Consider the following 18,080-nt stretch of genomic DNA (forward strand, 5'->3'; position numbering starts at 1 on the left):
GTTAAATCTCCTTCAGTGGGTCTAATCTGGAATATTGCAGTTTTGTTTTTATGTACGATACCATTCTATCACATCGATTAATTGTGTTATTTATCAGGTATTTTCACATGCCACTGACTCCACGGACCATGGACATACTACTGTTCCTGGAAAATTGAGTCAATTACTCCCAAGATGGGTGAGATTTAGAGCTCAGGTAAATAAGGAGACAGTAGTGCCATGCACAGTGGATACTGGCATATGATTTGTAAGAGTATTACGTTTTGATCACGCACCGTAATGCGACTGGATTTCGTAGTTATACCGATTCATTACAAAAACCCTACTCTGAGTTGTCTGAGTAATACACTACTGGCCATTAAAATTGCTACACCAAGAAGAAATGCAGATGATAAACGGGTATTCATTGGACAAACATATTATACTAGAACTGACTTGCGATTACATTTTCACGCAATTTGGGTGCCTAGATCATAAGAAATCAGTACCCAGAACAACCACCTCTGGCCGTAATAACGGCCTTGATACGCCTGGGCATTGAGTCAGAGTTTGGATGGCGTGTACAGGTACAGCTACCCATGAAGCTTCAACACGATACCACACTTCATCAAGAGTAGTGACTGGCGTATTGTGACGAGCCAGTTGCCCGGCCACCATTGAGCAGACGTTTTCAGTTGGTGAGAGGTCTGGAGAATGTGCTGGCCAGGGCAGCAGTCGCACAGTTTCTGTATCCAGAAAGGCCCGTACAGGACCTGCAACATGCGGTCGTGCATTATCCTGCTGAAATGTAGGGTTTCGCAGGGATCGAATGAAGGGTAGAGCCACGGGTCGTAACACATATGAAATGTAACGTCTACTGTTCAAAGTGCTGTCAGTGCGAACAAGAGGTGACCGAGACGTGTAACCAACAGGACCCCACCCCACCACGCCCGGTGATACGCCAGTATCGCGATGACGAATACACGCTTCCAATGTACGTTCACCGCGATGTCGCCAAGCACGGATGCGACTATCATGATGCTGTAAAGAGAACCTGGATTCGTCCGAAAAAATGAAGTTTTTTCATTCGTGCACCCAGATTCGTCGTTGAGTAGACCATCGCAGGCGCTCCTGTCTGTGATGCAGCGTCAAGGGTAACCGCAGCCATGGTCTCCGAGCTGATAGTCCATGCTGCTGCAAACGTCGTCGAACTGTTCGTGCAGATGGTTGCTGTCTTGCAAACGTCCCCATCTGTTGACTCAGGGATCGAGACGCGGCTGCACTATCCGTTACAGCCATGCGGATAAGATGCCTGTCATCTCGACTGTTAGTGACACCAGGCCGTTGGGATCCAGCACGGCGTTCCGTATTACCCTCCTGAACCCACCGATTCCATATTCAGCTAACAGTCATCGGATCTCGACCAACGCGAGCAGCAATGTCGCGATACGATAAACCGCAATCGCGATAGGCTACAATTCGACCTTTATCAAAGTCGGAAACGTGATGGTACGCATTTCTCCTCCTTACACGAGGCCTCACAACAACGTTTCACCAGGCAACGCCTGTCAACTGCTGTTTGTGTATGATAAATCGGTTGGAAACTTTTCTCATGTCAGCACGTTGTAGGTGTCTCCACCGGAGCCAACCTTGTGTGAATGCTCTGAAAAGCTAATCATTTGCATATCACAGCATCTTCTTCCTGTCGGTTAAATTTCGCGTCTGTAGCACGTGCCTCAGCGATACAGATGACCGTACCGTAGGTGCGACCACAACGGAGGGGTATCTGTTGAGAGGCCAGACAAACGTGTGGTTCCTGAAGAGGGGTAGCTGCCTTTTCAGTAGTTGCAGGGACAACAGTCTGGATGATTGACTGATCTGGCCTTGTAACATTAACCAAAACGGCCTTGCTGTTCTGGTACTGCGAACGGCTGAAAGCAAGGGGAAACTACAGCCGTAATTTTTCCCGAGGACATGCAGCTTTACTGTATGAGTAAATGATGATGGCGTCCTCTTGGGTAAAATATCCGGAGGTAAAATAGCCCCCCATTCGGATCTCCGGGCGGGGACTACTCATGAGGACGTCGTTATCAGGAAAAAGAAAACTGGCGTTCTACGGATCGGAGCGTGGAATGCCAGATCCCTTAATCGGGCAGGTAGATTAGAAAATTTAAAAAGGGAAATTGATAGGTTAAAGTTAGATATTGTGGGAATTAGTGAAGTTCGGTGGCAGGAGGAACAAGACTTTTGGTCAGGTGATTACAGGGTTATAAATACAAAATCAAATAAGGGTAATGCAGGTGTAGGTATAATAATGAATAAAAAATAGGAGTGCGGGTAAGCTACTACAAACAGCATAGTGAACGCATTATTGTGGCCAAAATAGACACAAAGCCCATGCCTACTACAGTAGTACAAGTTTATATGCCAACTAGCTCTGCAGATGAAGAAGAAATTGAAGAAATGTATGACGAGATAAAAGAAATTATTCAGGTGGTGAAGGGAGACGAAAATTTAATAGTCATGGGTGACTGGAATTCGTCAGTAGGAAAAGGGAGAGAAGGAAACATAGTAGGTGAATATGGATTGGGGGGAAGAAATGAAAGAGGAAGCCGCCTTGTAGAATTTTGCACAGAGCATAACTTAATCATAGCTAAAACTTGGTTCAAGAGTCATAAAAGAAGGTTGTATACCTGGAAGAATCCTGGAGATACTAAAAGGTATCAGATAGATTATATAACGGTAAGACGGAGATTTAGGAACCAGGTTTTAAATTGTAAGACATTTCCAGGGGCAGATGTGGATTCTGACCACAATCTATTGGTGATGAACTGCAGATTGAAACTGAAGTAACTGCAAAAAGGTGGGAATTTAAGGAGATGGGACCTGGATAAACTGAAAGAACCAGAGGTTGTAGAGAGTTTGAGGGAGAGCATAAGGGAACAATTGACAGGAATGGGAGAAAGAAATACAGTAGAAGAAGAATGGGTAGCTCTGAGGGATGAAGTAGTGAAGGCAGCAGACGATCAAGTAGGTAAAAAGACGAGCGCTAATAGAAATCCTTGGGTAACAGAAGAAATATTGAATTTAATTGATGAAAGGAGAAAATATAAAAATGCAGTAAATGAAGCAGGCAAAAAGGAATACAAACGTCTCAAAAATGAGATCGACAGGATGTGCAAAATGGCTAAGCAGGGCTGGCAATAGGACAAATGTAAGGATGTAGAGGCTTGTCTCACTAGGGGTAAGATAGATACTGCCTACAGGAAAATTAAAGAGACCTTTGGAGAGAAGAGAACAACTTGTACGAATATCAAGAGCTCAGATGGCAACCCAGTTCTAAGCAAAGAAGGGAAGGCAGAAAGGTGGAAGGAGTATATAGAGGGTTTATACAAGGGCTATGTACTTGAGGACAATATTATGGAAATGGAAGAGGATGTAGATGAAGACGAAATGGGAGATAAGATACCGCGTGAAGAGTTTGACGGAGCACTGAAAGACCTGAGTCGAAACAAGGCTCCGGGAGTAGACAACATTCCATTAGAACTACTGATGGCCTTGGGAGAGCCAGTCATGACAAAACTCTACCATCTGGTGAGCAAGAAGTATGAGACAGGCAAAATACCCTCAGACTTCAAGAAGAATATAATAATTCCAATCCCAATGAAAGCAGGTGTTGACAGATGTGAAAATTACCGAACTATCAGTTTAATAAGTCACAGCTGCAAAATGCTAACACCAATTCTTTACACACGAATGGAAAAACTGGTAGAAGCGGACCTCGGGGAAAATCAGTTTGGATTCCGTAGAAATGTTGGGACACGTGAGGCAATACTAACCTTACGACATATCTTAGAAGAAAGATTAAGAAAAGGCAAACCTACGTTTCTGGCATTTGTAGACTTAGAGAAAGCTTTTGACAATGTTGACTGGAATACTCTCTTTCAAATTCTGAAAGTGGCAGGGGTAAAATACAGGGAGCGAAAGGCTATTTACAATTTGTACACAAACCAGAGGGCTGTTATAAGAGTCGAGGGGCACGAAAGGGAAGCGGTGGTTGGGAAAGCAGTGAGACAGGGTTGTAGTCTCTCCCCGATGTTATTTAATCTGTATATTGAGCAAGCAGTAAAGGATACAAAAGAAAAATTCGGAGTAGGTATTAAAATTCATGGAGAAGAAGTAAAAACTTTGAGGTTCGCCGATGACATTGTAATTCTGTCAGAGACAGCAAAGGACTTGGTAAAGCAGTTGAACGGAATGAACAGTGTCTTGAAAGGAGGATATGAGATGAACATCAACAAAAGCAAAACAAGGATAATGGAATGTAGTCAAATTAAATCGGGTGATGCTGAGGGAATTAGATTAGGAAATGAGACACTTAAAGTAGTGAAGGAGTTTTGCTACACTCCTGGAAATGGAAAAAAGAACACATTGACACCGGTGTGTCAGACCCACCATACTTGCTCCGGACACTGCGAGAGGGCTGTACAAGCAATGATCACACGCACGGCACAGCGGACACACCAGGAACCGCGGTGTTGGCCGTCGAATGGCGCTAGCTGCGCAGCATTTGTGCACCGCCGCCGTCAGTGTCAGCCAGTTTGCCGTGGCATACGGAGCTCCATCGCAGTCTTTAACACTGGTAGCATGCCGCGACAGCGTGGACGTGAACCGTATGTGCAGTTGACGGACTTTGAGCGAGGGCGTATAGTGGGCATGCGGGAGGCCGGGTGGACGTACCGCCGAATTGCTCAACACGTGGGGCGTGAGGTCTCCACAGTACATCGATGTTGTCGCCAGTGGTCGGCGGAAGGTGCACGTGCCCGTCGACCTGGGACCGGACCGCAGCGACGCACGGATGCACGCCAAGACCGAAGGATCCTACGCAGTGCCGTAGGGGACCGCACCGCCACTTCCCAGCAAATTAGGGACACTGTTGCTCCTGGGGTATCGGCGAGGACCATTCGCAACCGTCTCCATGAAGCTGGGCTACGGTCCCGCACGCCGTTAGGCCGTCTTCCGCTCACGCCCCAACATCGTGCAGCCCGCCTCCAGTGGTGTCGCGACAGGCGTGAATGGAGGGACGAATGGAGACGTGTCGTCTTCAGCTATATGAGTCGCTTCTGCCTTGGTGCCAATGATGGTCGTATGCGTGTTTGGCGCCGTGCAGGTGAGCGCCACAATCAGGACTGCATACGACCGAGGAACACAGGGCCAACACCCGGCATCATGGTGTGGGGAGCGATCTCCTACACTGGCCGTACACCACTGGTGATCGTCGAGGGGACACTGAATAGTGCACGGTACATCCAAACCGTCATCGAACCCATCGTTCTACCATTCCTAGACCGGCAAGGGAACTTGCTGTTCCAACAGGACAATGCACGTCCGCATGTATCCCGTGCCACCCAACGTGCTCTAGAAGGTGTAAGTCAACTACCCTGGCCAGCAAGATCTCCGGATCTGTCCCCCATTGAGCATGTTTGGGACTGGATGAAGCATCGTCTCACGCGGTCTGCACGTCCAGCACGAACGCTGGTCCAACTGAGGCGCCAGGTGGAAATGGCATGGCAAGCCGTTCCACAGGACTACATCCAGAATCTCTACGATCGTCTCCATGGGAGAATAGCAGCCTGCATTGCTGCGAAAGGTGGATATACACTGTACTAGTGCCGACATTGTGCATGCTCTGTTGCCTGTGTCTATGTGCCTGTGGTTCTGTCAGTGTGATCATGTGATGTATCTGACCCCAGGAATGTGTCAATAAAGTTTCCCCTTCCTGGGACAATGAATTCACGGTGTTCTTATTTCAATTTCCAGGAGTGTATTTAGGGAGTAAAATAACTGTTGATGGTCGAAGTAGAGAGGATATAAAATGTAGACTGGCAATGGCAAGGAAAGCGTTTCTGAAGAAGAGAAATTTGTTAACATCGAGTATAGATTTAAGCGTCAGGAAGTCGTTTCTGAAAGTATTTGTATGGAGTGTAGCCATGTATGGAAGTGAAACGTGGACGATAACTAGTTTGGACAAGAAAAGAATAGAAGCTTTCGAAATGTGGTGCTGCAGAAGAATGCTGAAGATAATGTGGGTAGATCACGTAACTAATGAGGAGGTATTGAATAGGATTGGGGAGAAGAGAAGTTTGTGGCACAACTTGACTAGAAGAAGGGATCGGTTCGTAGGACATGTTTTGAGGTATCAAGGGATCACAAATTAGCATTGGAGGGCAGCGTGGAGGGTAAAAATCGTAGAGGGAGACCAAGAGACGAATACACCAAGCAGATTCAGAAGGATGTAGGTTGCAGTAGGTACTGGGAGATGAAGAAGCTTGCACAGGCTAGAGTAGCATGGAGAGCTGCATCAAACCAGTCTCAGGACTGAAGACCACTACAACAACATCAGCACGTCATGATCGTGGTGTAGCAATTTTAATAGCCAGTAGTGTATTTACTTGTACAATATGCACTAGCTTAGCGCCCGCTCCTTCCCTAGTGTAGACTGTGTGGTCTACATGGACTTCTTTTGTTTTTCTTAAATATAGTTTTTATGCTGGTCGCCAATTGCTACACCTTCTAAATTATCCACGCTAATTAAGGCCGTGGTCTTTTCCGAATGTACTTCCGACCAAAGGTGATTCTGTTAACTTGAGTCTAATGTTTTTGCTAATCATGCCTAACACATATTTATTTATGTCTAACCGAGAAGTGAAATACCTGAGGCGTGGCGGCTTTCTCGCAATATATCGATATCACTTTCTCATGATCTTTGAGTAACATGTTGCCGTTGGAGCGCAGTGCCCTCCGGTGTGGCGGCTCCGGTCGTGGTGGACGATTTATTTTGTTTGTTTTCTTTTTATCTCATTTTGTTCGTTATTGCTCGTTCCATTTGTTCGGGGAGGATGTCACATGACACCAATTCAAGTTCGTCGTTGATCCTTTTACTCAGTTTTTTGTTACGGACGACTAATCCTGTGACCACACACGGCTGTTGGGCGGTATGAGCTGAGGAACGAAGCTGTAACGAGCTTATCCTGGAGCTTCTTCACCGTGGTGCTAGCTGCTGCCGGGCACCAATACTGGGGTGATGTTACCGTGTGTAAGTTGAGTACCAATTTGGCTATTGTTGTGACTTTTCAGAAGAGCGCCGAGCTGTCAGAGATGTGTTCACTGTCATTTTGGTCCGTCTTTCTTCTGTTTGTTGGGTACGGACGCCTGTGTCTCCGTGGTATTCGAAGGGCGATGAGATTGCAAGATCTGGAAGACATTTTTGACTCATTGGCTGATATCTTATTATAATTTGTTTTATATGTTAATTTTATTTATCCGTGGTGCTTGTGAACCATTAGCCAGTGTAAAGCGCCGTTTTCCGGAAGAAAGCTTATGTTTAAGGTTGGCGGTGTGCATTGGTGTATGCGTCACCTGTTCTTGTCTTCTGATTTTTCAGGTAAATTATTGGTCATATAATTTTCAGTTCGAGGCGCAGTGAAATTTTTAGTTTTACCACGGATGTATAATTGTTCGCCGCGCGGGGTAACCGTGCGGTCTTAGGAGCCTTGTCACGGTCCGACAGACTCGCCCCGCCGGAGGTTCGTGTCCTCCCTCGGGCATGGGTGCGTGCGTGTGTTGTCCTTAGCGTAAGTCAGTTTAAGTTATATTAAGTAGTGTGTAACCTTACGGACCGATGACCTTAGCAGTTTGGTCCCATAAGCCCTTACAACAAATTTCCAAATTTTTTAAAATTGTTCATGTCAGAATGTGCGTCGGTTTTTTTCCTGCGATATTTATAACTTGATTTCATTTTTCTGATTTCCTTGAAGCTAATACTAAAGGTCTATGCTGTCTAAAAGATTATACAGTGCGTCTGTTATACTTAAGTGGCTCAAATAAATTTTAGTCTGTTCCAGGACGCATCTGTTCTCTCCGAACTGTTATGAACTAATGTGTGTACGGATGAACTTCGTATGTCATGCGAGTGTCCTTGTGGCTGCTTTAATGGTTGTCTTAAAAAAAAGAGATATTACGATTTTATAGCTGAAATTACTTTTTTTAAATATTTGTAGCTGGTTTCTAAAATTTTTTAGTTGTCACGGGTTTTGGTAAGAGCCCAGATTAATTACTTCTACCCTAAGAGTTATTTATTTGATGCACGGCTGTGTGTTGGAAGTCAAATTAAAATCACTTTTGCTGCAGGGATCTGTCGTTAATATTCTTTTGTGTCTTATTACTGATATGTGTTACCCAGAATCGGGCCCCACTTACGAACAGTCAGCTTTCTTAGCCTGGTGTTTGCGTCATTAGGAGTGCATACACTCGCCAGCTCTTGCCGCTGCCTGGCTTTCTCGCTGTTTCCTCCGTCACTTCAAGCAGATCTGAATGTGCGTTGGGATCCCAACATACCTTAATCTGTTGTAACATGTGTTATTGGTAAATGTGTTAAATATTCTATTGATGTGTGTTTCTGGGCTCAGAATTATCTTGCCTAGATATTGGTGTTAAACTGTTTTTCATTGTTTCAAGTATGGTTTTAGTCTTTTATCAGTCAAGTTTAAGTCACGTTTTATTCTCACTATTTGGCAGTTAAGGCCCTTCTGATCTGTTCTGGTACTGATATTTCGATTTCCACCTGATTTTATTACTACTTTAGCCTTATTTAAATGTTTTATATAGACCATGTCCTGCCTTAAAGAATATTAAGTCATCTTGGGCTAAAGTTAACTTTAAATTTTCTGTACTTTATTTAAATTGGCATTGAATTTTAAATGAATCTCATTGCTTGGGCTTTTAATTAATTAAAAAAGCGTTTAATGGCTGCTATGTGACTGAAACTGTGCAGAGAAAATGTGTGTACCAGTGAATGAAGTGTGTAAACTCTCCACTAGTCTAGCCCTTCCTGGTTTTCCTACCCGGCTGAGTTAAATGTCATGATTATCACATTTCAGTACAAATTTTCATAGATTTAGTAATACATTTTTTTAATGTAACGAAATACTGTCTTAAAAATATTTTACTCCCATAGGGGCTAAAATTCCAAAAACACTGACACACGTTTTTTTTAAATTTCTAATCAAGAAGTCAAATACCAATTTTCATAGATGTAGCTTTAAAAATGTTTTAGTAGTTCTGTAATAATGATTTATTTTCAAAGAAAACGTGCACCGATCATTTTATGCTCTTAGTAGTTGAATTTCCAAAAATGTTGAAACATTTTTTTCTTTTTTTAATTTCTGACCGAGAAACCAGATACCAGTTTTCGTCGTTATAGCTTAAAACTTACGATAATAGCAGCACATTTTGTAAAAGGTTTGCAACAGCTATTTCACCTTAGGAGTTTAATTTCGAACAACCTCTTCTTAAACGACTTATAAACACTATAAGACCGATACCCTCTGAAAATTTTAAGTTTCTCTCTTTAGTGGTCTGGGCTGGGTGATGATGACACAGGGAGCGAGTGAGACAGTCAGTCTGACATTGCCTTTTGTATATAGAGATTTCTTTTGAAGTATGTTCTAGTTGCCCTTTTAAGTAGATGTGTTTTAGTAACATTTTTCATTTCCTTTGGCAATTTATTGTAAATCTAGCTAACCAGTTGCTGCATTCGCATATCAGTAGTTTTGTTAAGATGAGTGATGGTGAGTAAGGAAGCTATTGTATGCATGTGGAATACCATCAGCTGCCCTCATGTGTCTGCCTGTTCGGGTAAGCATAGCTCATTATGTGTGCCCCGCTTTCCCCCCCTCCCAGGCTGTTCCAAAGCACAATGTGTTGGCAAACGCAGTGTCGCTGCTGAGCAGTGTGTATAGAGGAGCATGGGCTGGAGCGTGTGTCTATGCATTTTGCTTCTGAAGTGGTTACACATTACACTGCGCACACATTGTGTCACAAATAGTGTGGAAGTATGGATTAAACACACTGAAGATTGTATAAGCATGGTAGTCATTACTATGAATCATCTCACACGGCAGATATCAACCAATAAATACATTTCTAGAAATATGATAAAGATCTAAAGTCAGTGTGTGTGTGTGTGTGGGTGTGTGTGTGAGAGAGAGAGAGAAAGAGAGAGAGAGAGAGAGAGAGACGGAGAGGGAGAAAGCTAACAGGCAATTAATCATCAAGTGGCCGCGAGAATCTTAATGATTTTGTAAAGAGTAAGTAGCTTTTGCAGGGAGTAAATATTTTTCCCTAATTCGCGTAATACCCTTCAAATCAATAAGTGTCCTGTACTACACACTTTCCCGGGTAGCCGACGTTCTCCTTCAGTGCTTAAGCTCTCTCTATACCAAATGTAATCGAAATAGTTTCAGCGCTTCGTGAAAACGTAACACAGTTACTTTCGCGTTTGAAATATTTGTATGGATAAAACGTTCAATTGCGTTGTCTTTGTTTAGCGTGGTCCGATTTTGATGCAACACAGCCTGTACGGTACCCAAAGCTATGCTCAAGTTATCTGTGAAAACTCCGTGAAACTTCGTAGCTTTGGAGATCAGTCTTTTCAAACAGAAAAAGAGACAGAAAGGACGGTTTGAAACAGAACTTTAAATCTCAATATCTTTATTTGCTTGTTGCGATTGTGGTTACATAAAGCGTATACGGTGTCCCCAGTCATGCTCAAGGTATCTGCGAAAAGCTCATGAAAATTCGTCAAAGAGACAAACAAGATGACGCGACAGTTTTACTGTTTTATTATTAGTCTACATTTTATTTCTGACAGAAAATGGTGTTTTGAAGTTTCAGTTTTCCCTTGATAGATGCGAGTCCAGACTGGCAATCGGCCATTATTTTGTACAGAAGTATTAATGAAAGGCTTACTGATGTTTTCCATGTAGTATCATTTTTAGTGTTGTGTAAGTTACGTTCTGTACCTGCAAAAAAAAAAAAAAAAAAAAAAAAAAAAAAAATGAAATGTTGCATTGTTGGCCGGGAGGCCCCATGCGGGGAAGTTCGGCCGCCGTATTGCAAGTCCTCTTTAGTTGACGCCACTTCGGCGACTTGAGAGTTTTTTTTATCTCATTTTGTTCTAGATTGTTCTTTGAATTTGTTCGTAGCGGACGTCCGATGACGCCTGGTCAGGTTGATCGTTGATTCGTTCACTCATTTTTTTTGTTACAGAGGGTAGCTAAACCCTCTGACCGAACACGCTGAACTACCGTGCCGGCACGCGAGTCAATGATGATGAAAGACACACAACACCCTGTCATCACAAGGCAAAGAAAATCCCCGACCCCGCCGGGAATCGAAACTTGTACTCCGTGCGCGGGAAGCGAGAAAGCTACCGCAAGACCACGAGCTGCGAACTGTAGCTTGAAGAGACTGCACATCTCACATATTAAATATAGGAAGGTTTCGAGAGAGTTCTCAAATTTTTCGATAAAACATCTACGTCACTGCAACAATGTTTGACAGTCTGGCTGCTGAGATATAAAAGAAATGACATTTACGCCATCTACTACTAGGTTATTAACGTCCGAGCACAATCTCTATTTGGAAAATAATGAAACGAACGGATGTATTCAAGCACGCAGGTGATAATCGGAGTCGGCGAGTACTTTCTCACAACTGCAAGGTATAAACTGCTGAATAAAATGGGGGAGAGGTGATGGACGTTAATCGAGACCAGCGGGCTCATAAATATTTACGCGGCTGAGTCAGCGGCCCGCGCAGATAGTCGTATAATGCTGGCAATTAGTCCTCCCGTATGCAGATGTGTGCGGTTGAGTCACGTCCGCAGAATCTGTCCACTCTCCCGCGAGGCCCCCTATTATGCGCGCTCGCTTTGGCCGCGACCCCGCCTCAGCTGACAGATCCTTCGCCGCACGTCCGCGTCGTCGACGCCGGCGAGGCGTTGCCGTCTGCAAGAGTGACGTGCGACGGCGCGAAAGTCGTGGAAACCACACACACGCGCAGCTGCAGTGCGGAAGGCGCGTGCGTGCCGCAGATGTTATCGCCGAGTCGACTTACGACGTAACTGAGGCTCCCGCCCAAGCCAAAAGGGATTTAAGGCGTTAATTAGCTTAGGCAACACGAGACGACGATGTTCCGGTGGCGTGCGCCAACACAGCGGGAGTGCCGTCTGACTAGCGGACGAAGTCACGCGTGTTTCATTACGCGGGAAATGAAATAATGTAATTGCAGCGTATTCTTCCTTAGTACTGGGGGTGGGGGTGGGGGGTGAGAGCATGTGGTAGGAGGGGGGGGGGGGAAGAAGACTGTGGTTCCGCCACAGAGCTGCAAAGACACAGCACAGGAATTTATGTAATAACATATTCTCTCTTACATGAAAAAGAAAATAACGCTTCAAATAATGTAACAACATACGGAAATTGATTTGCCTTTAGCAACGAATCCAGGTGCATTTTGGACATTGACGATGCCGTATGTGTGTTTATCTGTAGACGTCCTCGAAGGTGCCTCATTCCTGTGATTGATGAATGATACACTGCCGCTCAACCAATCGTGCGCTCATCTGGATGACCTATGCATTCTATGGCACACACTGTTCTCTGATTGTGCGACTGAATTAACACGCAGTTGAGGATGTATACACGGTGTAAGTAGGCTGTTTAGGTTCTTATATTGGTAACGCCACCGTCACGTAGCGCTCTGTATGAAAATTACTGGCTGTGCTGTGTGCAGTCTGTGGCTGGTTTGCAATGTTGTTGGCTATTGTAGTGTTGGGCAGTTGGCTGTTAACAGCGCGTAGCGTTGCGAAGTTGGAGGTGAGCCGCCAGCAGTGGTGGATGTGGGAGAGAGATGGCGGAATTTTGAGAGCGGATGATCTGGACGTATGTCCATCAGGAACAGTACATTTGTAAGACTGGATGTCATGAGCTGCTATCTATATATTATGACGTTTGAACACTGTTAAGGTAAATACATTGTTTGTTCTCTATCAAAATCTTTCATTTGCTAACTATGCCTATCAGTAGTTAGTGCCTTCAGTAGTTTGAATCTTTTATTTAGCTGGCAGTAGTGGCGCTCGCTGTATTGCAGTAGTTCGAGTAACGAAGATTTTTGTGAGGTAAGTGATTCATGAAAGGTATAGGTTATTGTTAGTCAGGGCCATTCTTTTGTAGGGATTTTTCAAAGTCAGATTGCGTTGCGCTAAAAATATTGTGTGTCAGTTTAGTGTTGATCAGAATAGGTAAAGAGCGAAATGTCAGAGCACGTTCAGTTCCGCTCAGCTGTTTGAAAATCAAATAACGTAGGGGCTTACCAGCACAGTAAGCCATTAATTTTTCTAAGGTTACAACGGCAGTAGTAGAGAAGAGGTATTGAGAGGATTTTCTACATTTACGAGGCGTGTTTTTTTCAGTAAGTACCGTTTTGAAATTAAAAAAACAACGTGCTAAGATAACTCAATAATTTTATTTTTACATGAAATCCTGTACCTTAATCTACTTTTCTACGTAATTTCCGTCAATATTGAGGCACTTGTCATAACGTTGTACCACTTTTTGAAAACTCTCCTCATAGAAATCTGCCGCCCGACTTGTAACCACTGCGTCACCACTGCTTTGACTTCGTCAATCGTCTTGAAGTCGCTGACCGCCCATGTGTTTCTTCAAGTGCAGGAACAGATGGTAGTCACTGGGCGCAAGATCGGGGCTGTTCGGAGGATGATCTAGAGTTTCCCATCGAAAAGATGTGATGAGATCTTTGGTCTGATTCGTCACATGCAGACGGGCATTGCCTTGCAGCAAAACGATGCTCTTGCTCAACTTCCATGGACTGTTGCTTTGATTCTGGTGTGACGTAGGCCACTCATGTTTCATCGCCAGTAACAATTTGGCTTAAGAAATTATCACCGTCGTTGTGGTACCGCTCAAGGAAAGTCAATGCACTGTATAAACGTTTGGTTTTGTGCACATCCGTCAACATTTTCGGTACCCAAAGTACGCACAATTTTCGGTAATTCAAGCGCTCGGTCACAATGCCATACAAATGGCTGTGAGCACTATGGGACTTAACATCTGAGGGCATCAGTCCCCTAGAACTTAGAACTACTTAAACCTAACTAACCGAAGGACATCACACACATCCATGCCCGAGGCCCGATTCGAACCTGCGGTCGTAGCGGTCGTGCGGTTCCAGACTGAAGCGCCTAGAACCGCTCGGTCACACCGGCCGGCACAATGCCACACAAAACACTACAAGAAACATTAGGAAAGTCATCCCGCAAGGAGGAAATCGTAAAGCGTCTCTCACCTTATTGTCTACTTCCTGCACCAAACTCCGTTGTTCATCATGCACATTTCTGCGGCCATCTTTAAATGCTCTCACCCACTTTCTTACCATTCCGTCATTCATAATGTTTTCTCCGTAAACTGCACAGATCTCACGATGAATATCGATCGCTTTTAGGACTTAAGCACTAAGAAATCTTATAACAGTTCGTAGTTCACAGTCGGTGGGACTCACGGCTATCGGAGGCACCTTAAACACTCAGTATACAACATAAACAAGGAAGAATCAGACTGTAATGGCGTTAGTGCGTACATTAATGTACAGGCTTTCATGTAAAAATAAAATTATTGAGATATCTTAGCGCGTCTTTTTTAAATTTCAAAGCGGTACTTACTTAAAAAACACGCCTCGTATATTTACTGATCATAAAACGTATATATGTTATTAGATTAATTTCTCTGTCTAGACGATAGTCTGCAATCGCGTAGAATTTGGGTTCGCAGTCTAAAAGATATTGTATTGGGAAGATGCAAGTTCATCGTGATAGGTATTGGGAGACGCAAGTTCAACCTGATAGATTTAACTACGCATATCGAAAATATGAACGTTAGAAGTTTACCTAGCACGCAAAGTATTGGCATGCGTGAACCAACGTAAAGGTGTGAGAAGTGTGGGGGACGTTTCCATGTCGCATACGAGGCGAATCAAAACATTTCACATGTCAGTGGAGAAAATTACTTTTTTAAACATCAATTACATACTTATACACGACGTTGTACTATCTTAGGCCTCTGTGCATAGTCAAAATTTTTTCCTGCGATTATATTCCTCCTCTGCAGTGCAGGTGTGTAATGCCTGAAAAATATCAGTGTATCCCCTTATCATCTTCATCGGACCTAAAACGATTCCCAGCAGTACATCTCCTTAGATACGCGAAAAGGCGGTAGTAAGTGTTCAAAACCTGATTGATAGTCAGGATGTCCACAGAATTTTTACTTCACGTCAAATGGTTAGGCGACCGCTCGCGATAAGCAGGAAATCCGGATTGGACGCCCGCCATGCTTTTCTCAGCTTGGCTCCCCAAGCGGCCGCTAATGATACACTGGTACGTTTTACCGTTGTCTCGCTTCTACCTCCCCTCTCAGTTTGGCGGCTAGTGTCGCTTTAGGCTTAAATCGGCTCTGACTACAACCTGCGACGTATCGCTCCCACAGGGATCTCGAAGACAAAATTAGATTAATTATAGCTCACATAGAACAGCGTTGAAAATTAGGTGGGCTGATAAGATAAGGAATGAGGATGTTCTCCACAGAATGGGCGAGCAAAGGGATGTATGGAAGATACTAACAAGATGGATAAACTATAAACATATGTAAGAACGAACATAATCCTAAAATTACGGGGCTGCATCACTGAACAAACATCTGACACAAAGCAATGAAGAACATGGTTATGTGTTCATTCAACATGATAAAAATCTTGTTGTGTCTTGAGAATAGTAATGGGTTAATATACCACTGGAGCAGTACTGTGTGCTAATTACGAACATTTGCGGAATCTCTTACAATATAGCATGTTGTTCTGGACAAATAAAACTTTAGCAAAACTCAGCAACAAGCAATAATTATTCGTAATAGTGAATTTTTTGGGTACATTTTCAAGAATTCTCCAGTAAGACGAAGTTAAGGATACTAACCAGTAGTTTTGCAGGTCTCATACTGAAGAAAGAAAGGGGTAAAACTGAAGAAATGGATCAGCTGGCAGGCTGGAGAGGACATGTAGCCAGACAAATGGATAGAAGAAAGAAGTTCTTTATTAGATTCCAGGTCACAAGAATAGAGCGGCAGGGTAAAGGAACGGTAGATGACATTAGAAAACACGCGGACACAAGATCGATGTGTACAGACAAAGACTTGCGAAACCATACAGAGAGTGGGGGGCTTTTACCCAGAATGACGACTTTGTTGTGATAACTCTTTTGAGATCATTAAATTCTACCAAATTATACACTGTCTGACAAAGGCCATCATGAGCTTATACTTCAGCAAGATAATGCCCGCCCGCACACGGCGGGATTTTCTACTGCTTGTCTTCGTGTTTGCCAAACGCTACCTTGCCCAGCAAAGTAGCCGGATGTCTCCCCAATGGAGAACGTCTGGAGCATTTTCGGCTGGGTCCTCCAACCACCTCGGTACTCAGGAGAACATCCAACAACTCTATCAGTCAATGCTAAGCCGCACAAATGGTTGCGTAAAGGTCAGAGGTGGACGAACGCGTTATTGACTTACTCAATTTGTGAAGCTCTTTGTCTTGAACAAATCAGCCAGTTTTTCTGAAATTGTAATCGTTTCATTGTCTGTACACTTACATCACATATACTAATTTTCGTCTCATTCTGATAATTCCTTAGAGTGTGTTAATGAAATGGTAGTATTAGAATGAAAAAATTGTTTGAAACAAGATTTCAGTATGATCTCTCAGGTTTCCTGGGCGTGACATTAATAATGAGCTTCCCAGTGTTGAGACGAGTTGTTATTTCCATTTCCTGCTCTATGTTTTGACGACCGACACAGCCACCTTCTTCAGGTGGTGAAAGTTTTGCTGTTATATGTATTCGCTGAGTGGACTCCAACTAGACTGTGAGCAGTTGTTGGTCTCACTATTGATGACAAAGTTCGATTTCCGACGTCCACTGAGGACTTTCAAGCTCTTCTACTTTTCCGAGAACGCACTGATACTTCGTGGAACACAAAATACCTCAGCGTTTTCCAACTCTGATGGATGTAATGGTCGGTAAGATTTTAATAAACTAAGTGCGTGCCTCAAAACGTTATTTAATTTGAAACCTCCATCCCTGACATTTTTATTTCGATAGATTCGTTAATTACACTGTCCCAGAAACTTTAATGACTATATTCGAGGCGGTGCTCTGCGACAGGTTATTTGTTTAGCTTTTTTATTCAGTTGTGTCGCTAATGTTCCTTGCATCTCTGCTGGACTGTTCTGATAGTCTGCCCCATGTAAGACATGGGACATTCGCACGGAAACGATAGACACCTGGCTTTCGGAGACCTAGATCGTCTTTACAAAGAATACTTTTTATCTTAGTTGATGGGCGCGAAATACATTGGATTCCATGTTTCTCTAGGAGTCTGCCGATCTCTCCAGATATTGGCCTAGCGTAAGACAGATAAGCGATTTTTGTCTTCTCTTAGTCTGTGTCAGTCTCAACCTCTTTCTCAGGCGTTCTTGATTTTGAATGCATCGTCTGTTCAGTTTGATGCTCCGAGTACCCATTCCTTCGAAACACCAGCCGGAGGTGTTGCAGTTCTCCGGCGAGGCTGTCGTTGTCTGAAAGTGTTCGAGCTCTCGAAACGACAGAGTCCTTAGCACCGAATTTCTTTGTGAGGGATGGTCTTGGCTCGACGCGTGGAGATAGAGGTCAGTGTTTGTTTTCTATATACACTGCGAGCTAGGGATCCTACCTGCCTTAACTAACACGTCGAGGAAAGATGTTGTTGTTGTTGTGGTCTTCAGCCCTGAGACTGGTTTGATGCAGCTCTCCATGCTACTCTATCCTGTGCAAGCTTCTTCATCTCCGAGTACCTACTGCAACCTACATCCTTCTGAATCTGCTTAGTGTATTCATCTCTTCGTCTCCCTCTACGATTTTTACCCTCCACGCTGCCCTCCAATGCTAAATTTGTGATTCCTTGATGCCTCAAAACATGTCCTACCAACCGATCCCTTCTTCTAGTCAAGTTGTGCCACAAACTTCTCTTCTCCCCAATCCTATTCAATACCTCCTCATTAGTTATGTGATCTACCCACCTTATCTTCAGCATTCTTCTGTAGCACCACATTTCGAAAGCTTCTATTCTCTTCTTGTCCAAACTAGTTATCGTCCATGTTTCACT

Source organism: Schistocerca piceifrons, chromosome 4 (genome assembly GCF_021461385.2).
Source record: "Schistocerca piceifrons isolate TAMUIC-IGC-003096 chromosome 4, iqSchPice1.1, whole genome shotgun sequence".
Taxonomy (NCBI): Eukaryota; Metazoa; Arthropoda; class Insecta; order Orthoptera; family Acrididae; genus Schistocerca; species Schistocerca piceifrons.